At 44.2% G+C, this 19,150-nt stretch overlaps 2 protein-coding genes across 8 annotated transcripts in view; one reads left to right on the top strand and one right to left on the bottom strand.

The window, feature by feature from the left end:
* LOC306925145 (scavenger receptor cysteine-rich domain-containing group B protein-like) overlaps positions 1-19,150 on the bottom strand; it is a gene marked incomplete at its 3' end in the record, with an annotated part of 797,673 nt that overhangs the window by 137,393 nt on the left and 641,130 nt on the right. The gene's annotated exons all lie outside the window — the stretch shown is intronic.
* Positions 2,033-19,150, top strand: part of adar (adenosine deaminase RNA specific) — a 69,704-nt gene continuing 52,586 nt past the window's right edge. For all 7 annotated transcript variants that reach the window (XM_079503005.1, XM_079503002.1, XM_079503001.1 and 4 more), the window contains exon 1: positions 2,033-2,162. The gene's annotated coding sequence lies outside the window, so the exon portion shown is untranslated. The remainder of the gene's footprint in view (positions 2,163-19,150) is intronic.

Here is a 19,150-nt window from a genome sequence, read left to right as displayed (position 1 = left end):
AAACAGAGGGGGCACCGGGACATCTGGGCACCAAAACACAGTGGGCACCGGGACATCTGGGCACCAAAACAGAGGGGGCACCGGGACATCTGGGCACCAAAACAGAGTGGGCACCGGGACATCTGGGCACCAAAACAGAGTGGGCACCGGGACATCTGGGCACCAAAACAGAGTGGGCACCGGGACATCTGGGCACCAAAACAGAGTGGGCACCGGGACATCTGGGCACATAATTCAGAAGATTAGGCAGTGCTGCCTAATCTTCTGAATAGGCCCTATATGTGGAGGACTGGGCACCTCTAGTGCCCATGTAACACATGGGCACTAGAGGTGCCCCCCCCACCACCACCACCCCGCCGGGGGAGAGGTCCAAGGACTCCCCAATGAATCCTCATGGGGGCCGAGGACTCCTTAAAGAATCCTCATGGGGGCCGACTCGCCGAGGACTCCTTAAAGAATCCTCATGGGGGCCGAGGTTTCCCCAATAAATCCTCATGGGGGCCGAGGACTCCCCAATGAATCCTCATGGGGGCCGAGGACTCCCCAATGAATCCTCATGGGGGCCGAGGACTCCCCAAAAAATCCTCATGGGGGTCGAGGACTCCCCAAAAAATCCTCATGGGGGCAGAAGACTCCCCAATTAATCCTCATGGGGGCCGAGGACTCCCCAATGAATCCTCATGGGGGCCGAGGACTCCCCAAAGAATCCTCATGGGGGCCGAGGACACCCCAATGAATCCTCATGGGGGCCGAGGACTCCCCAATGAATCCTCATGGGGGCCGAGGACTCCCCAAAGAATCCTCATGGGGGCCGAGGACTCCCCAATGAATCCTCATGGGGGCCGAGGACTCCCCAAAGAATCCTCATGGGGGCCGAGGACTCTCCAAAGAATCCTCATGGGGGCAGAGGACTCCCCAATGAATCCTCATGGGGGCCGAGGACTCCCCAATAAATCCTCATGGGGGCCGGGGACTCGCCAAAGAATCCTCATGGGGGCCGAGGACTCCCCAAAGAATCCTCATGGGGGCCGAGGACTCCCCAAAGAATCCTCATGGGGGCCGAGGACTCCCCAAAGAATCCTCATGGGGGCCGAGGACTCCCCAAAGAATCCTCATGGGGCCCGAGGACTCCCCAATAAATCCTCATGGGGGCCGGGGACTCGCCAAAGAATCCTCATGGGGGCCGGGGACTCCCCAAAGAATCCTCATGGGGGCCGAGGACTCCCCAAAGAATCCTCATGGGGGCCGAGTTATGGAAACACATAGATGTGTTTAGATTAGATGTCCAATATTTGCTGACAGCACATTCTTGCAGTGGTTCCCAAACTTTTTCATGTCAAGGACCCCCAAACTGACACTAATTAGCCCCATGGACCACCGTTTGAAAATACATGCCAAGGCAAGGACCCCCATAAGAGAAGCTTTTTACGGCTCTAGCAGTGATTCTCAACCCGTTTAATTTCAAGGACCCCCAGTTTGACATGCACTAGTCTACGGACACCCATTTAATGGCATTTTATCTCTGGGACCCCCAATTCATATTGTAAAATCACTGTTCATTTAACTCTGAGAGTGTACAAATGGTTCCATTTGTACACTCTCAGAGTTACAGACCCATAAGGGTCCATTTGGTTCCAAACTATCATGTAGCTGCATGGGGACCCCCTGGAGCTCCCTCAAGGACCCCTAGGGGTCCCCGGGCCCCACTTTGGGAACCACTGATTTACAGCACCTTGTAATATGTCTGTCCTTGTATTGTATCTCTTATTATGTAGACATAATAAATACATGAAAAAACTAAATGTGTTTTCAGTGAAGGAGAAGAAGACCATCCAGAAGGACGAGGAGGTTATGAGGATAGATTTGATTGTTGCACACGGCCCGCCTCTGCTCTCTCTCTCTCTCGTGCGTCGTGACGTCGGCGGTGACGCCGTCCATGCGCGCCGCACGTCGCGAGCGAGTGACGTCACCGGCTTCTTCAGCCCCCCACCCCCCACCACCCCGCCGCCGTCCCTCCGTTCGTTGTGTTTGATTGTTTGTTTGAGAAAAGACACCGAAGAGAGAGACCGTCGAGGCGTTCGGTTCTTCGAACCTCCTCCACGACCAGGCAGCACCACAGCTACACGACAGAGAACCCAACAACAACACAACACGGCGACCAGGTGAGAGGCCATGATGTTTGTTCCTTTCTGCGCCCATAGCTGTGTTTTTTTAGAGCCGTTCGTTCTGACGGAGCGGCGGGTTATCTAGTGGTGGCGTTTTTTTCCCCCTTCTTCTTCCTACACGATGGTACTGAGAGAGAGAGAGAGAGGGAGATAGAGAGAGGGAGAGAGAGAGAGCGGGTAGAAATGGTGCAGTGACACACACATACACACATACATACACACACACTCATACACACACACTCACACTCACACACACACACACACACACACACACACACGAGGAGGACGACGACGACAGGACAGACAGACCGACCACCACACGCGGGGAGCACGGAACGGACGCGAGCACGCGCGCGCGCACATACGCACGACATGCGTGAACATAACCACACTGTCCACACATTATAGGATGCACACACACACACACACGGTGGTGGTGGTGGTGGTGTCGTCCATGTGGTTCTGTAAAGTTCCTTGCAGGTCTAACAGGCTGAGAGAGATGGGGTGACCTGCTGTGTGTCCTTTTCATAGGATTCCCGTCTGGAGTCGGTACTGTAACACAGCTAGGTTGCTCTCTATCCATCAAATATAGAAACACGTTTATTTATTTTTTACAACAGCTAGCCTATGTGTATATATATATATATATATATATATATATATATATATATATATATATATATATATATATATATATGTCTGATTCAAGTTCCTTTTTCATTTCAGACTAGTGGAACTGATTCTTCTATCAAATGAAACCACATGGCCTAATCCTGCTTTCATATTGTTTATTAATGTATAGGATAGATACATCATATCAAATATGAAAGTGGTGGTTAAGGCCTAACCAGTTCATCGAAAACATACTCAAAATCCACGTACTGTAAACCCAGCTAGGTTGCTCTTTATTCATCAAATATAGAAACACGTTTATTTAGCAGCTATTTATGTCTGATTTAAGTTCCTTTTTCATTTCAGAGTGAAACTGATTCTTCGTTCTTCGTTCTATCAAATGAACACATGGCCTAATCCTGCTTTCATATTGTTTATTAATGTATAGGATACATTATATAAAATATGAAAGTGGTGGTTAACCCATTCTGGGCGGGAACCCCTTTTGGTGTTAGCATTATGTTATGCTTTAGCCATTGAAAAATAGCAGATCTACAAGCTCGTAGCGCGCCACCGAGTGGCGCGCTACGAGCTTGTAGGTCTGCTATTTTTGAAAAATCGAAGAACGACGGACATAGAAACATAGCTTTTTCAGAAAACTGTCAGGATGTAGAAGACATTTTTAGAATCTGATCTCAGGTCAAAATGGATTAAGGCCTAACAGTTCATCGAAAACATAACTCGCAATATGAAATCCTGCAGTTTTCAAAAGGCAGTTAATTATTTATAATAATATGTGGTCCATGCATCCATTACATTACTATGTTAATTTCACCTGCAAATGTGTAATGAAAGGACAGTACAGTGTATGTAGGCTATGGTTCTTGTTAACCCATTTAGGCCTGACGTCGAAATTAGAAAAATAATCCTGACAGTTTTCTGACATTTCTGATATTTTCTATATCAGTGGTGCTCAATATTTCACGTCAAGGACCCCAAAAGGTATATGTAATCGGCCGCCGACCCCCATCTGAAAATATATTGTTCCAGCAGGAACCCCTCGGAAGCAAAGATTTGAGTTAAAAACGTTCACTCTGAAAGAATATATATTCGAAATGTGCGCCACGTTTTCACTATATTTAAAAAAATAGCAGATCTACAAGCTCGTAGCGCGGCACTCGGTGCCGCGCTATGAGCTTGTAGATCTGCTATTTTTCAATAGCTAAAGTATAACATAATGCTTGAAACACCAAAAGGGGTTCCCGCCCAGAATTGGTTAATGTTAAGTCTGCCCAGTAGTCCTATTCAGTACACTATCAGTGGTTTTCAATCGTTTTCATATCAAGGCCCATTATTTATTTGGCCTTTGAGCCACAGACCATCATTTGATGACATTTAGCCTCTCAGACCCAATACTTTTGGGATATTTTGTTGTCGCGTGTAGGATTTTGTCCACAATTCCATGCTGTATTGATGTGGGTACCATAGGAGAGATAACAGGCAAATGTTGATCAAAATAACAATTATTCTACACTCTCATTGTGTGCAGATGTTTAACAATAATTTAGTGTCAAATTAAACCAAATGGGTCCCTTATGGACCCTTAGATAAAGATCTAAGGGTCCATTTTCTTAGCAACTCCATCATTTACCTGGGGACCACCTGGGACCCTCTCAAACAAGGATCACTGGTGGTCCCTGGACCACTGGTTGAAAACCACTTCATTGAGCTAATCATCTGGGGAACCCCAAAATAATTTGCGGACCCCCCTACAAGCTCACAGGGCAGCTTGTAGTTCACAGCGCAACTTGTAGTTACTTGTACAATATTTATCTGTGCCTCAACTCATCACAGTTCCAACTAGTGCTTGTCAGGGTGTTAAGGGGTTCCCAGGTTCAAATATGACTATTTTTTGGGGGTCACACAGCCTGAGAAGGTCGAGAGCCACTAATCTAGGACTGTCCAAAACAAGGATGGGCATGGATTAAAGTACTCGGTCGCCACAAATGATTTCAGACATTTATATTCCATAGAAGCCGGCGTGTCTTCTGTGAAAGCATGCTGCACACTGAAAATAGCCAATCTACAAGCTCACAACACGTCAAGCTTGTAGATTGGGTATTTTTGGCCATTATTTTAAGAGGACAGAGTATTTGAAGTGATCAAACTAGCAATGGAATACAAGTTTTAGAAGCATCTTCCAGAAACATGAATGGTCTCAGAAATGTCACGATTTCATCAGCTGGCCGGCCTACAAATATCATCATTAGATTTTCAGTCTTGAGATTTGACTTTGCTTTATTCCATGGGATGATATTGGCATGGGATGGGCTGGGATAGTGAGTTGAACTATTCTAGGAACTGTCTCCTAAAAAAACGACATCCACTCTGACCTGCGGTTTTCAATTCGATCACAAGGTTTATTTTCCCCCGTATTTTTTTCCAACTCTAGATATTAATAGGATCTTTGTGTTGTGTGCGTACAATGTCCTTGTCTCGTGTGTGTGTGTGTGTGTGTGTGTGTGTCTGAATGAGACACAGCCGAGGGCAGTAAAGTAAACCCACATTTGACTCGGCTCATCTCTCTGTCTCTCCCTCTCCTCATTCTCTCCATTCACAAACACAGATATCATTTCCTGTCATTCTCATCAGTGTTTTTCTTTTTTTTTGGAGAGGCAGGGAGTCGGGACAAATATATATGTCAGCACTATACAGTAAACAGCAGCAGTTTGCACTCTAGGGATTCTGTTCCTAGAAAGTGACAAAGTGACGGCTAAATGATACAAAAATCGCCCACTGAGTACCAGTAGGGCAGTGATGTAAATAGGTTTTCAATGTAATGAGTCCCGGGATGCAGGGATGGCCTTTTAGATGAGTCCCAGGGACATTTTATGAGTCCCGACGTTATAGGAGTCATATTTTGCCATTTACAAATTGCAGCATGTAACTCCCATTTAATTTTATATGGTTATAATGTGGTTATATTCATGTAGAAAACAGAAGAAATGATTATTATAACTAAAGCTAGCAAAATAAACTAAAATAAAAAAACAGTACAGTAGTGCATCCCGTGGATGCAGAGGTCGTTGTTTAATTTCGTCCCACTCCCTTAACTATTAACTGCGTTTTGGGATGCAGAATGCACCCTATTTTAATCTCTGGTGGGGTTATCATTAATTTGCCTGATCGCTATTATTATATTTCTAGATGATCACAGTTTATTTTGCATCATCGTTTCCATTCATTTGTATAGTAACAGTTGGATGGAATGATGATGAACAGAATAATTCTATTTTTTATTTCCATATCACTGTTTTAACCACTTTCAACCCAATGTCATTATTTTGGGCAATTGAAAATGTTAAACTCTTTTTTTTAAATGGTGAAAAATCTACAAGCTTACAATGTGTTGCATCACAATGCACTCTGAGCTTGTTCCATTTGTGTTTTTTTTGGAAGATTCTTTTTGTTTGTTTTAAGTATTACATTGTTTAGGAGGGATATGTCCTGTTTTGACCATAGTAGTGCATTCTATTATATTTTGATTATTATTTTTACTGTTCATTTCTTTGTCTGTTTCACAAATTTTCGTATCTGCCCTGTCAGCAGTCTGTTTTAGTTTTTTTTCTTTTTGTAATGTTCCAATGTTCAATACCATAACAGTAGGGATGCAATGAATGGGAAATACTTTGCCGAAACCAAATATAGGAAACAGTTGGCCGAAAACCGAACAGCCAAATATGATTGATTACTATTGTATATTTAAGCAATAAGCCACGAGAGGTCTCAGGTTATCGGGTATCTTACAATGGCTGGGAGGTGTAGGCAGACCCGACGCGCAGCGGAGGGTCTTCTACCTCCCAGCCATTGGGTGCTTACACATTTGGTGGCCTTATATTCGGTGCACCTCCCCTACCAAAAACACAATTACTCATAAGTCAATTAGTCGGACGTCAACTAAAACGTCATGGTTGTAGGACACCGACGGTCCTAACTGTCATTGTACAGCAGATGTATCTCTGCCATTATAGTACTGCATATTTAACTATTACTCTGACATAGTAGTTCTGCATAATGTAAGTCTACCATCGTAGTATTGCATCTCTGTAGCATTGTAGCTGTGCTGGGAAGGGAGATTATCCCATTTAGGACTGACGTCGAAATAAAAAAAACGTTTGCTCTGAAAGAATATATATTCAAAGATTTGTGCCGCATTTTCACAATTTAAAAAAAATAGCAGACCTACAAGCTCGTAGCGCGCCACTCGGTGGCGCGCTATGAGCTTGTAGATATGCTATTTTTCAATAGCTAAAGTATAACATAATGCTTAGTTAAAACACAAAGGGGTTCCCGTCCAGAATGGTTTATAGGGCTATTATTTTTTATTTTTAGAGATACTCGAGATGTCCGCAACACAAAGCACCCAGACTCGTTAAGGAGTGGACACAGAATTGAAATAAATATCACGATGGTTCGAATTTAGAAGAAGAGCAACTTCGCTGTGAAACCTAGTCGGGAGAAACTTTTCAACCTTTTCAAACCCACAGGTCATTCATGGTTGACGGATGAATCCTAGGCGTCCCTATTCTACCCCATTTAGGCCTGACGTCGAAAAAAAAAAAAAGTTCGCTCTGAAAGAATATATATTCAAAGATTTGTTGCCGCATTTTCACGGGGTTTTTCAAAAATAGCAGACCTACAAGCTCGTAGCGCGCCACTCGGTGGCGCGCTATGAGCTTGTAGATCTGCTATTTTTCAATACCGACCTAAAGTATAACATAATGCTTAGTTAAAACACCAAAGGGGGTTCCCGCCCAGAATGGCCTAGGGTGTACATTCAGCGAAAATAGCTGATCTACAAGCTCGCGACGCGCGTTGCAACACAACTCGTGAACCTTTGGATCGGCTATTCTCGCTAAAGGAGATTTGATGTAAGGGGAAAAGGGTACCATGCCAAGTATAGAGCCCTGAGGGAACCCAGGTCAACTAAGTGTATATATACTATATAGGGCAAAAGACTCTCCCCAGTAGTAGTGGTATACTTAATACAAATGCTTGTGTAAGTGCAGAGGAACCTTTCCATCATATGAGAAGATGGCAAACACATTTTGACATCGCCTGTTGTACCAACTGTGCGCATGTATGAAGAGATGTCATGTCATATTAATGAATATGAATCCATTTTGGATTGATGTCGATAAAAATAAGGCGTCTAAATCCTAATAGTTTTCTGAAAAACCTATGTTTCTGTATCAGTGGTCCAGTGGTGCTCAACCTTTTTCATGTCAAGGACCCCCAGAATTATCTCTATTTGGCCCCCCATCTGAAAATATGTTGTTCCAGGGACCTCCCAGAAGCAAAGATTTGAGTTAAAAACGTTTGCTCTGAAAGAATATATATTCAAAGATTTTCGCCACATTTTCACAATTAAAAAGAAATAGCAGATCTGCTAAGTATAACATAATGCTTAAAACACCAAAATGCGTTCCCGCCCAGAATGGGTACGGCTGTTTACTTGTAGAAAATGTAGTAATTGCACATTTATTTCATTCAGACCAACATTGCAATTATTAGCAACTAAGATTCCAATTATCTATCTGTAACTTAGACTAATAAACAGACCTCAGACCTCGATCTAAACTGCCGAAAATAGCTGATCTACAAGCTTGGTGGTGTGATGTGTTGTGACTTGTAAATATTATACAACTCTGTGGTTGTGAAACTTAAAGATCGTCTATTTTCAGCGAGTGACACCGGCATGCGCCGAATCATAAATGAGGCATCATAAAAAAGATAATATAAACAGGAAATGCCTCTGTAGTCACAGGTTTCCACAGGGTCACCGGAGTCCGCGTAACAGCCACAACGTGACAGAAAGGGAAAGTAAACATTTGAGGGGAAAGGAAAACGAAACCTTACTGGCCCTGTTAACAGCCACATGCACTGCTGTTTCAACACAATCACTCTGTGTTTCTCTTCTGTGTGATCTAAGGATAGTTGCTCCGTGTTTCTCTTCTGTGTGATCTAAGGATAGTTGCTCCGTGTTTCTCTTCTGTGTGATCTAAGGATAGTTGCTCCGTGTTTCTCTTCTGTGTGATCTAAGGATAGTTGCTCCGTGTTTCTCTTCTGTGTGATCTAAGGATAGTTGCTCCGTGTTTCTCTTCTTCTGTGTGATCTAAGGATAGTTGCTCCGTGTTTCTCTTCTTCTGTGTGATGTAAGGATACAAGTGCTATTATGATAAAGTGTTGTCAACGGTACGTTCATTGATGCCGAGGAGGATGTTAGTGTCTGTTGGCAGCAACGATCCTTTGCTGTCTGTCTTCTTGATGACTGGAGAAGCAATCTGCTGTGGGTGAGAGACCTGCAAATATTAAATAACCTATTTCTTTCTCTCTCTCTCTCTCTCTCTCTCTCTCTCTCTCTCTCTCTGGTTCTTAAAAGTAGGAAGGTGTGTGTGTGTGCATGGATTAAAGTTCTCAGGCATCACGACGGATTACAGTCATTTGGATTACATTGAAGAGCAGCAGAAATAGCCGACCATATGCTTGCAGATCATGGGCAATTCTGTGGTTAATATTGTAAAGGCTCATACATAGTCTGGATTTTCGGTGGTTAGGTGACCACCGAACTACAACATGACGTCACGAGCCGCGGTGAAGAGCAAACCACCGCCCCCAGCCCTTCTCTCTGTTTTTACTCACCACTGCTCAACGTTATTTCAGATCCGGTGGTTGGCTCACCACCAGAGCGGTGGTCACCTCACCACCGAAAATCCAGACTATGAATGAGCCAACATGTCCATACAATCTTAATAGTCTTATATTTCATTGTCAATAGGAATAGTGGGCACCTCTATGTAAACTAGGCTACTTGGTGCAAGCTGTTAAAAATGGATATAATGTAAATTCTACACGATTAGAGCATTTTGCAATGAATGCCTAATATTTATACAATTGCTACAAAACCTCTATATCCAATCATTTTGGGCATAATGTTCACAGCGTGTGTACATGTTACTTTACATAAAGACCAATGGACAAAACATCACATTTTACATGGAGGTTCCCACTCTTCTGCATCCAAACACATTTTACATGGAGGTTCCCACTCCTCTGCATCCAATGGACAAAACATCACATTTTACATGGAGGTTCCCACTCTTCTGCATCCAATGGACAAAACATCACATTTTACATGGAGGTTCCCACTCTTCTGCATCCAAACACATTTTACATGGATGTTCCCACTCTTCTCTTCTGCATCCAAAAGCAAAGGGTAAAGCCTGGTTGGCAGTTTGTAGAACAGCAGAAACACTGTTACTGAAACATAATCATTTTACTACATGTTAATTCAATAGTTTCGGAGGGCCTCCCATCCTGTCACACCGGTTCAGATATTCACACATTAGGGTTAGATTTTAGACACCATTATTCCATTTAGACCTGAGGACCATTCTACAAATGTCTTTTCTGAAAACCCTATGTTTCTGTCTCAGTGGTGGACGGGGGTCAACCTTTTTCACGTCAAGGACCCCCAGAATTATCATTCTGTATGTGGCCGTGGACCCCCATGTGAAAATATGTAGTTCCAGGGACCCCCAGAAGCAAAGATTTGAGTTAAAAACGTTCGCTCTGAAAGAATATATATTCAAAGATTTTTCAAAAATAGCAGACCTACAAGCTCGTAGCGCGGCACTCGGTGCCGCGCTACGAGCTTGTAGATCTGATATTTTTCAATAGCTAAAGTATAACATAATGCTTAAAACACAGGGGTTCCCACCCAAAGTGTGTGTGTGTGTGTGTGTGTGTGTGTGTGTGTGTGTGTGTGTGTGTGTGTGTGTGTGTGTGTGTGTGTGTGTGTGTGTGTGTGTGTGTGTGTGTGTGTGTGTGTGTGTGTGTGTGTGTGTGTGTGTGTGTGTGTGTGTGTGTGTGTGTGTGTGTGTGTGTGTGTGTGTGTGTGTGTGTGTGTGTGAGAGATGCGGCTACTGTAGCCTACCTTATTCAGAAAAGCGAAAGAAATCAAACACCTTCTTTCTCATTTTAGTCCCATTCACAAATACCGACTATCATTTTTCCTGTCATTCTCATCAGCGTTTTTCAGCTTACTTTTTGGAGAGGCAGAGACGTGACGTGTCAGCGATTCTACAGTAAATAGAAAGTTTGCACGCTGGTATTCTGTTCCTGGGAAAAAAGGTTATGTGTGCAGGTCTTTTCACACCCGGGGCATGACATATAAACCATATCAAACACTTTAACCCATTCTCGGGGCGGGAACCCCTTTTGGTGTTATAAGCACTATGTTTTACTTTAGCTATTGAAAAATAGCAGATCTACAAGCTCATAGTGCGGCTACGAGCTTGTAGATCTGCTATTTTTTTAAAATTGTGAAAATGTCACGCAAATCTTTGAATATATATTCTTTCAGAGCGAGCGTTTTTAACTCAAATCTTTGCTTCTGGGGTGGGTGGTCCCTGGAACAACATATTTTCAGATGGGGGTCGGCGGCCCCCATACAGTAATATGTACTGTATATAGCAGCATAAACTTTATGTCATTTTTGGTCAGGATTTAGAAGGCGTTTTTTAGAAATTATAATCTCCCCCCAAAAGAAAATGGCTGATATATACAAGTTCAGAGCGTGGCATATGCTTCCTGTGGAAGTGCTGACCTGCATTAGGGTCAACGTTCCTGACCCCCCCCAGGCCTCGGTATGACCCCTGCAGGCGCCCTGGATCATGCTGTCGTACGCCATTACTGTTCAACCAACCGCAACGCTCCGTACAATCCTCAACCAACCGCAACACTCTGTACAATCCTCCCTGTTCATTCTGCTCTGGAGAGAGAGAGCAGCGCTGCCACCATTACACATTTATGTTGACGATTAATTTTCACACAAATAATTGCCATTAATGAATTAAGTTTCATTCTACTCTCCAGAGCAGCGTGGCTACCATTACAACATTTATGTTGACGATTAATTTTCACACAAATAATTGCCATTAATGAATTAAGTTTCATTCTACTCTCCAGAGCAGCGTGGCTACCATTACAACATTTATGTTGACGATTAATTTTCACACAAATAATTGCCATTAATGAATTAAGTTTCATTCTACTCTCCAGAGCAGCGTGGCTACCATTACAACATTTATGTTGACGATTCATTGTCACACAAATAATTGCCGCCATTAGTTTTTTTTTTTTTTTTTTCTTTTGTATTGGACCATTGGAACCTTACAATTTCTGTTTGCCTTTTACCCATTCTGGACAGGAACCCCTTTTGGTGTTTTATAAATTATTATAATATTTATAAATGATGTTATACTTTAGCTATTGAAAAATAGCACATCTACAGTACCGAAGATCTACAAGCTCATAGCGCGCCGCCGAGTGGCGCGCTACGAGCTTGTAGGTCTGCTATTTTTGAAAATGTGGCCCGTTGTGGAAATGTGGAACGTTTTTAACTCATATCTTTGCTTCTGGGAGCAACATATTTTCAGATGCAGGTCGGCAGCCAAATACAGATCATTTCCGGGGGTCCTTGACATGAAATATTGAGCATTGAAACATGAGGTTTTTCATAAACTGTCATGATTTATAAGACATTTGTAGAATCGACCTGGGGTCTGAAGGAGCCGGAGATGGAACCAGGACAGGAAGCTTCCGTTCCGTTGTCCCAAGCGGCCGCTCGACCTCCTGAGCCACTTCCCTTCCCGCCCCCATTTAGAGATGAATCCCGTCCCGTAATTACACTTCATCCCCCGTTCCCATATAGATTCTGATGCCTGCATTGATCTGCTCCCAGTGCATTCCAGGCAGTCAGTCACAGGTTAACTGAAAATAAATGAAAAAATCATTTAATTGATTTATGCAGGCTGTAATGCTCTGGGTTTGGACGTCATAAATCTGATATCAGTTAACCCATTTGGTGTTTTAACTAAGCATTATGTTATACTTTAGCTATTGAAAAATAGCAGATCTACAAGCTCGTAGCGCGCCACCGATTGGCGCGCTACGAGCTTGTAGGTCTGCTATTTTTGAAAAATCGTAAAAGAAATCTTTGAATATATAAATCTTTGAATCTATATTCTTTCAAAGCGAACGTTTTTTTTATTTCGACGTCAGGCCTAAATGGGTTAAGTTAGAAACTTTCAGAGTATATTTTATCTATAAAAAATAATTTAACTTGTGTTTTCAGTTGGAGCGGTCAGTGAGTGCCTCGAGTGTCAAATATCACACAGATCTAAGTGTTGCACGTGTGATGCATTATTTGTACACTTGTAGATGTTTGATAAGAGATCAGACACAACAATCTGGCATCTCTCTGAGTTCCTCAGCGTTCCTCAAAGTGGACCGTGCCTTGGCGCAGTGCCAGGGCTGTGCCTCAGAATACTTTGATAATATTTGGAATTAATCAATGTCGCTTGCACTTTACTTGGCGCGTTCTTTTTCACTCTAGTCTACAGTACACCAAGGGGCCTAGTATTTTCACCGGTGCCCGCTTTTACCCCTTGTACAAAGGCCGTCGAGATCGGGAGTCGAACCCACGTCCTGCTGGCTCAGCAGCCTAGGTGCCCAGACGGTTGAGCTGACCATCCCGGCCGACATGACTATCTTAGCTAGGTGGAAAGACTTGCATACTTACGTACCGTTAGTATGAAATAAGGTTCTATAATAGTTATTCACAGCGGTGACCTGAGCCAAACATGTCTGAGAACCAAGGTCCCAGAGCAAAAATGCTTTGTCTAACCCAGGGTTCCCCAATAGGCGGCCCGCGGGCCATTTGCGGCCCGCGGAGCGCCCCCTGGCGGCCCGCGGAAGAACTTAAAAAAAAAAAATGTTTTTTCTTTTTTTTTTGGGGGGGGTCCTAGATATAAATGGCATTAAATGGGGGTCAGTAGCCTATGCATGTCAAACTGGGCATCCCTTTCAAATGGGGTCCTGCCCTGAAAATGAATTTTCAGGGCAAGACCTCGACCTCACGCGTGCGGACTCGGCCCCCAGCCTGGTACCCTAGTCCAAATATGGCCCTCGAGGAAAATTAATTGGGGAACCCTGGTCTAACCCATTTTGACCTGAGCTTGTAGATCTGAGCTTGTAGATCTGCTATTTTTCAATAGCTAAAGCATAACATAATGCTAACACCAAAAGAGGTTTCCGTCCAGAATGGGCTAAGATTCTACAAATGTCATCTGATCAATCACAACAGTTTTCTGAAAAACCTATGTTTTACTATGTCAGTGGTTGTCACACAATGTCCCCCAAAAAGGACCCCCAAAAATATATGTATTTGGCCACCGACCCCCCCCCCCCCCCCCATCTTCCAGGGACCCCCCAGAACCATAGATATGAGTTAAAAACGTTTGCAGTGTGAAAGAATATTAGGCTATTGAAAAGATTTGCACACGTTTTCATGAATTTTCAAAAATAGCAGATCCACAAGGTCATAGCGCAGCACTCTGTGCCTCGCTATGAGCTTGTATATCTGCTATTTTTTTTCAATAGCTAAGTGTTAAAATCATGGTTAAAAACTAAGGTGAGGTGACACAGATTCATTCCAGGCAGGGGTGAAAGTGAGCCGGAGCGGAGTGGAGCTGTCAAAATCCTATGTTAAATAACCCGCCACTGTGAACACAACAAACGCATGTCCAAAATGAACGAAACATAATCTACTAACGACAGATTAACACACACACACACACACACACACACAGTGTTATTAGTGGAGTTGTCTAATAAAGTGCTTCTGCATTGTAACAGTGCGTCAGTCAGTCATCGTAATCCCATGTCGTTTATTTAATCCACCACGGCACTGTTGTTCCCTCCCCCCTCGGCTCGCGTCAACGTGCACGTGTGTGTGTGTTTGTGTGCAGCACGGTATACAGGCAGGACCGGTTCACTTTGCAGGTTGGAAATCCGGTATAGAGGGGGATACGGAAATGGACGTTTATCTGTGCCTTAAAAAACCCATTTGTCCCAACCCTTTGGTGTGGTTTGGGGCTTAACCCATTTTGGGCGGGAACCCCGTTTGGTGTTTTAAACATTGTTATAATTTAGCTATTGAAAAATAGCAGATCTACAAGCTCATAGCGCGCCACCGAGTGGCGCGCTACGAGCTTGTAGGTCTGCTATTTTTGAAAAATCATGAAAATGTGGCACAAATTTTGAATATATATTCTTTCCGAGCGAACGTTTTTAACTCAAATCTTTGCTTCTGGGGAGGTCCCTGGAACAACATATTTTCAGATGGGGGTCGGCGGCCAATTTTATAAAAATTCTGGGGTCCTTGACATGAAACTGTTTGAGAACCACTGACATAGAAACATACAACAGAAAACTGTCAGAATGTAGAAGACATTAAGTAGATTCTGATCTCAGGTCTAAATGGCTTAAGGATACAGGCTATTTGCATCACTGTTCTCGAATGATAATCTGTTTCTCGTGTCGTGTATTTATGCCTCAAATACAAAACAAAACGGATCAAATTCAGGTTTGTGTGTTTAGTTAACGTTAGTACATGCAATGATGGGCTTATTAATTATACATATCTGGTATAAATAAGTAGGAATGACTTGTTAAAATCACTCATGTTATAGTAAGTGTAAGGTAGCCTAATGCAGGTGTACATATAGTTGTTCTATAGGTTAGATATAACCGTGCCAAAATGCAGTTTTCTATGTATTTCGGGGGTCTAAACTTGTCCCTCATAATTCCTGGGAGCTCCTGCAAGAACTCCAAGCCAATTTCACCACTGATTCCAGGTCTTAGGTTAGCCCATTTTGGGCGGGAACCCCTTTTTGGTGGTACCATTATGTTATGCTTTAATAGCTATTGAAAAATAGCAGATCTACAAGCTCATAGCGCGGCACCGAGTTTGTAGGTCTGCTATTTTTGAAAAATCGAAGAACGACTGACATAGAAACATAGCTTTTTCAGAAAACTGTCTGATTTAGTAGACATTTTTAGAATCTGATCTCAGGTCAAAATGGGTTAAGTCTCAGGTCTCAATGGGTATGAATGAATGAATGAATCTATGGCCCAGCTGCCCTGAGTCTCCATACGTCCGGTCCAGAGTGCTGCCGGGGCACATATTGACCAAACACACCCGTTGTGTTGTGTTGTGTGGGCTGGCTGTATGCGGAGACGGAGGGAGCAGCCAGCTGGACGCTGGGCCAGTATTGGGTGTCAGTATGTTGTCGGTCTCAGTGATCGGACATTATTGACAGGTTGTTACTCTAGACTGTTGTCAAATATGACATACTATACGTTGGCAGAGGTTGTACCGGAGGGGAGTTGGGTATCCAGGTGATTCAACCTGATCCATTTAATGAAATGGAGAACACATTTTGTGTTTCTTTTTTGAAGAACGGTTATTAAAGTAAAGTCGAAAACACGGGGGGGGAGGGGGGGGCAAGCGGGTGGTCGATCATGAAAATAGGGACAGCGGGCTCCTATTTGGTATCAAAGCAGTAGTAATGTATTGGATTTGGAACAAACTCGGATCTGTTTTTTTTTCCCACTTTCTTTTTAATGTACCTCTCATCAGCGAGATGTTACAACTCGTTGGTTTTTTGTTAAAGGTTTTATACGTGCCCAAATTAACACCCTGAGCCCACAGGACAGAGTTCTCCGCCCTATCGATTAGTAACGCCCAGCGCTCAAGACGGAGATTGATCAAAAGGACGGAGATTATTGATAGCAATACCGATCGCATCGCTCCACAGGCTGCGAGCGTCTGTTGCGCAACACTGTTATTTTCCGGTGGGACATCATCGAAAAGGTCACCCCCCCCCCCCCATTTTAGCCAAGAAAATCTCATTTTAATGGATTAAATAACCCTGGGCGTTCGGGGTGTTTAACAACGTATGTCCGTATCAAGTAGAGACTGACTGATATATTAACGGGTTGACTAATGTGTCGGCCATGATGTGCCATTATCTGACGGCTGAAAGGCCGCTGTGTTAAGTGGTCAGATGGGTGGGCAGCGAACGCCCTAATTCTGAAAATGTTGGGAACCCGACTGATTTACACCGAATGAAAAACTTAATGTGCCTTCTATTCTGTCTGATAGAATGAGTACTAGTTGTTATAAAACTAGTTCATCCAAGAAACAAAAATAAATTAATGTGAAAACTAAGGTTAAAATAAAAATCTACTTTTGTTTGAGTTCTCGCATGGTGTTGGGCCCCTGTAAAGGCTCATACATAGTCTGAATTTTCCACCGAACTACAACATGACGTCACGAGCCGCGGTGAAGAGCAAACCACCGCCACCGACCCAGTCCTTCTCTCTGTTTTTACTCACCACCGCTCAACGTTATTTCAGCTCCGGTGTCAGCTCACCACCGGAGCGGTGGTCACCTCACCACCGAAAATCCAGACTATGAATGAGCCTTAACTGGCCTCGCATGGTGTTGGGCCTCTGTAACTGGCCTCGCATGGTGTTGGGCCTCTGTAACTGGCCTCGCATGGTGTTGGGCCTCTGTAACTGGCCTCGCATGGTGTTGGGGCCCCTGTAACTGGCCTCGCATGGTGTTGGGCCTCTGTAACTGGCCTCGCATGGTGTTGGGCCTCTGTAACTGGCCTCGCGAGATCATAGACAATGAGCCATTTGCAGATTTAAAGCTGCAGCTTCAAGTTGCGTCCCCGAGTCTTTTTTTGCTTTCTGAAGTGAAGACAACTCGGCAGAATACTGCACGGAAACTAGTGAATGCGCACAAACACAGACGGGACCGGGGGAGTCAGTCGAAACTAAATACACACCAACACAGACAGGACCGGGGGAGTCAGTCGAAACTAAATACACACCAACACAGACAGGACCGGGGGAGTCAGTCGAAACTAAATACACACCAACACAGACAGGACCGGGGGAGTCAGTCGAAACTAAATGCACACCAACACAGACAGGACCGGGGGAGTCAGTCGAAACTAAATACACACCAACACAGACAGGACCGGGGGAGTCAGTCGAAACTAAATGCACACCAACACAGACGGGACCGGGGGAGTCAGTCGAAACTAAATGCACACAGACGGGACCGGGGGAGTCAGTCGAAACTAAATGCACACCAACACAGACAGGACCGGGGGAGTCAGTCGAAACTAAATACACACCAACACAGACAGGACCGGGGGAGTCAGTCGAAACTAAATACACACCAACACAGACAGGACCGGGGGAGTCAGTCGAAACTAAATGCACACCAACACAGACAGGACCGGGGGAGTCAGTCGAAACTAAATACACACCAACACAGACAGGACCGGGGGAGTCAGTCGAAACTAAATGCACACCAACACAGACGGGACCGGGGGAGTCAGTCGAAACTAAATGCACACAGACGGGACCGGGGGAGTCAGTCGAAACTAAATGCACACCAACACAGACAGGACCGGGGGAGTCAGTCGAAACTAAATGCACACCAACACAGACAGGACCGGGGGAGTCAGTCGAAACTAAATGCACACAGACAGGACCGGGGGAGTCAGTCGAAACTAAATGCACACAGACGGGACCGGGGGAGTCAGTCGAAACTAAATGCACACAGACTGGACCGGGGGAGTCAGTCGAAACTAAATGCACACCAACACAGACAGGACCGGGGGAGTCAGTCAAAACTAAATGCACACACACACACAGACAGGACCGGGGGAGTCAGTCGAAACTAAATGCACACCAACACAGACAGGACCGGGGGAGTCAGTCGAAACTAAATGCACACCAACACAGACAGGACCGGGGGAGTCAGTCGAAACTAAATGCACACCAACACAGACAGGACCGGGGGAGTCAGTCGAAACTAAATGCACACCAACACAGACAGGACCGGGGGAGTCAGTCGAAACTAAATGCACACCAACACAAGACAGGACCGGGGGAGTCGGTCGCACAACGACGTCACTTTAATGGAGTCAAAATGATAATGTAGGTCAAGCTGAAAGGGGCGATCCATCCAGTCTGTAATGACGACAGACACTTTACAACCAGACTCGGAACGAAGAAGGCGACCTACAAAAAAACCGTTTGGAGGAGTTGTCCCTCAGGGGGAAAACGGCCGGGTCATATTTACTTGGAACAAAAACATTACAAAAGTGTAGGCTGCTATACTGAGTCTGACTGCATAGATAAGAGATGGGTTTGATCATTATCATTTTCCATTTAACCCATTTTGACCTGGGAACGATTCTACAAATGTCTTCTAAATCATGACAGTTTTCTGAAAAGTGGCCGCCGACCCCCATCTGAAAATATGTTGTTCCAGCCTAGGGACCCCCCAGAAGCAAAGATTTGAGTTAAAAACTTTGGCTCTGAAATAATATATATTCAAAGATTTGCGCCACATTTTCAGGATTTTTCAAAAATAGCAGACT

This window comes from Electrona antarctica (assembly GCF_951216825.1).
Source record: "Electrona antarctica genome assembly, chromosome: 6".
In the NCBI taxonomy this organism is placed as follows: domain Eukaryota; kingdom Metazoa; phylum Chordata; class Actinopteri; order Myctophiformes; family Myctophidae; genus Electrona; species Electrona antarctica.
Note: the sequence above shows the minus strand (reverse complement) of the source record. Positions and strands in the feature narration are given on the sequence as shown.